Here is a 3,129-nt window from a genome sequence, read left to right on the forward strand (position 1 = left end):
TTGTTATCAAATCACTCCACTGAAATCCTGAAATCCACTTCCCCTTGCAATGATATTACTTTATTATATTACACGTGTTTGTACCACAGGAATGTGCTAAGGCGCACTAAGGCCTCATTCTCCCATATGCTCTTCCTGTCCCGGTGTTTCAGCTCTGGTGGTTACGCTGCACTGTGACTGGTTTGTTCCAGTAACCTTCACAGTACTCCAGATTCTTATAGTGAAAATTACTGAAAGCTATATAGTGAATATGTGGGAAAGTGTTCTTCACGAATATTGTGGTGTAATCTGATAAGTTTGATTTGTTTATTTCACAGTGTTTCAAAAAGTGATATATACTAAAACTAAGACAGTTAATTTTGCCATCCCATTATTCCAAATTTCTACAGTAAAAATGATTGAAAATCATATCAGTACATGAGAGTACATATTTCAAGAATATAGTAGAGTGATTTGATAAAAATTTTAATTCTTTATTTTATAGAGCTTCAAATATTGCATATTCGGAACTGAACAGACTAAATGAACAGGATTTTGCCTTCTCATTACTCCAGATTCCTACAGTAAAACACATGAAAGTCAAACCATGGAAACATAAGAAACTGTCTTTTAAGAATTTGGGGATTTTTTGACAATTTGATTTGTTTATATAGAGCTTCTAAAGTTGCATATATAGGAATGATTAGAGTTTGCAGGAGTTTGCCATCCTATCAATTCAAAAGTACATAATATGTGTACAAGGGAAGTTCAGGAATACAGTGCAGTGGCTTGGTTTTATAGGGAATTTCAGGAATACAGTGAAGTGATTTCATTTTATAGGGAATTTCAGGAATACAGTGGAGTGGTTTTGTTTTATAGTGACATGTAGTGTAGCAAACAGACAACATTTCACACAAGTTTGTCATCCTAATATTTCAAGTTCTTATCAGTAAAAATACTTTTATGTCAAATTTTGAATTGGAAACTTGTAATGTGTTCTCCAAGAATATAATGGAGTGAATTGATCATTTGATTTGTGTTTTTTGTGAATTTTATATCATTATAGTGAACTGATTAGCCATGTGCACAATTTTGCTATATACATTTTTTCGACATTTCTCAGAATGTGATCTTTAGCGGTACATCATAGCAGTTATAACTGACAACCCAAAGGGACTTACAAAGAGACTGATAGAGGTTTAGATTGCTGAAGCCTTATATAGTGGTCTGTACCTCTGTTAGTCTGCAGTAGAGGCCTCAGCTCAGGACACAATAGAGCGCTCAACTCTGGCAAAACTAAAAAGACAAAAATATTGTTCCTGAGATTTTAAGAATGACCATCAGACAGACCAAATCAAAATCACCATAAATGGTCAGATACTTCTCCCCAAAATGATGATGATTTTATTGCCACGTGTATTTTAAAACAACTAGTAGCACTTGAAGTATTTCACCATTTCATTGCGAGTTATACTGTGTATGACTATGTATGTGATGAATAAACCGAACTCGAACTTGAACTTGAACACAATGTGATTCATACATTGCCAGCGAGATGCATACAATAAAAAACAAAGAACCAAGTAAGGAATACACAGTAGAAAAAACGAAACTAAGAAGAAGATTGGAGAAAAGTGTGAAGAAAAAATGTGTGTTAGGCTAGCTGTAGTCATGGCACACACCCACCCAGAAGACACCTCCCTCCCCATACATACACACTGCAGACAGAAAGAAAAGGTGTAGATATTTATTAGTGGTGAGGGGTTTCCTTATCGCTTCAGTCTTGAGGAACGAGCAGGACTTCACAGCCAGCCTGCTCCAGTCCACACACCAGACGCTGCACAATAGAAAGTTAACGCCCAACATGCCAGGGCGGGTGGACAGTAGCTGTGAGCAGATGTGTGCATAACAGAGAGCCCTAAACTCCACGGAATTCCCGTCTCTTCCAGGAAAAACTAGGCCAAGCTGTCTGTGCACACACCACTCACCTTAAAAACGGTCTCTGCCTGAGCTGAGGTTAGGAGTAAGATGAAGCCCTCGTGACAGGACGGAGGCGCAGGTGAAACAAGCCCGTGCTGGTTTTCGGTTCAGTAGCCCTAACGCACACTGCCACTCACACTAGTGTGAGGGTAAATCACAGATGTATTAAAAGGATCTGAACATGCATGCTGCATTTATACACCAGCAGGCTTTGAGTGCCTCCCGTTGATTCCGAGTTACCATAAGACAGTGAATCGATGTCAGTCCATCCGGGTGCAGGCGACAGGCGGGTCCCTCCTCGGTAAGTGTTCAGGCTGCATACACACAGGCAGCTTGAGGACGTGGTTTTCTGGACCCCAGCGCTGCAGCAGAAGGAAACGCAGAGTTGCTGACTTCATCACACTCTACGTCTTTACAGGAAACACACACACACACACACACTCCTATAATACAGCATCTGCTCCCAAACACACACACACACACACACACACACACACACGCATGTATGCACGTACACATGAACCTCCTACACACCAGGATTGACCCCCCTGGGATTCAGAGCTCAAAGTAATTCCACAGCATGCCAGCAAACAGTCTTCAGTCAATCAGAGCTGGTACAGAAGACCCTGCCCACACAGGAAAATCGAACCAATGCCACCACACAGCTGGTTAAGTGTAAAGTAAAGCTCCTACACTTAACTCTTGTGTTGTGAAACACAAAGGCATGTGTATTCTAAGTAGTCATAGCCATGCTATTTGCAGTGATGTTGCCCCAAACAGCCCTTCCATCCAATAGGAACAGGTTCTGTCCATGGTGCTGATTTATGGGGTCCTGTGGGTGTTATACAGGGTGCAGGGCAGGCAGCAAGCTCTGTTACCCTTGCAGGACTCACTCTGTGCACGTACATGCAAAGCAATGCTGGCAATGATGACACCCAGCAGGGCTTATCTCACGGGGACAGGATGAGGCCATTAGCACTGTAGAAACCAGAGTCTAGCAGTAGTGACGCAGGCAATGAGCAGGGGCCACTGAGTGTGTGATGAGTGTGCGTGCGTGTGTGTGATGAGTGTGTGTGCGTGTGTGTGTGCGTGCGTGTGTGTGTGTGTGCGTGTGTGATGAGTGTGTGTTTGAAGAGCGTCCCATTAGGCCCAACAGCACCACATGATTTG

General features: G+C 42.1%; 1 long non-coding RNA gene across 7 annotated transcripts in view; it reads right to left on the bottom strand.

Moving 5' to 3' along the window:
• Nucleotides 1-1,160: 1,160 nt before the first annotated feature.
• The window catches only part of LOC113568102 (uncharacterized), a 7,543-nt gene continuing 5,574 nt past the window's right edge, over nucleotides 1,161-3,129 (bottom strand). For 4 of the 7 annotated variants that reach the window (XR_014126692.1, XR_004776690.2, XR_004776689.2 and 1 more), the window contains one exon: nucleotides 1,161-2,321. This is a non-coding gene — a long non-coding RNA (uncharacterized LOC113568102). Of the gene's footprint in view, nucleotides 2,322-2,493; nucleotides 2,586-3,129 lie in introns of all 7 variants that reach the window. The other 3 variants (XR_014126693.1, XR_014126694.1, XR_014126691.1) reach the window with 3 other exon arrangements.

Source organism: Electrophorus electricus, chromosome 12 (genome assembly GCF_041902795.1).
Source record: "Electrophorus electricus isolate QZ-2024a chromosome 12, ASM4190279v1, whole genome shotgun sequence".
Lineage (NCBI taxonomy): Eukaryota > Metazoa > Chordata > Actinopteri > Gymnotiformes > Gymnotidae > Electrophorus > Electrophorus electricus.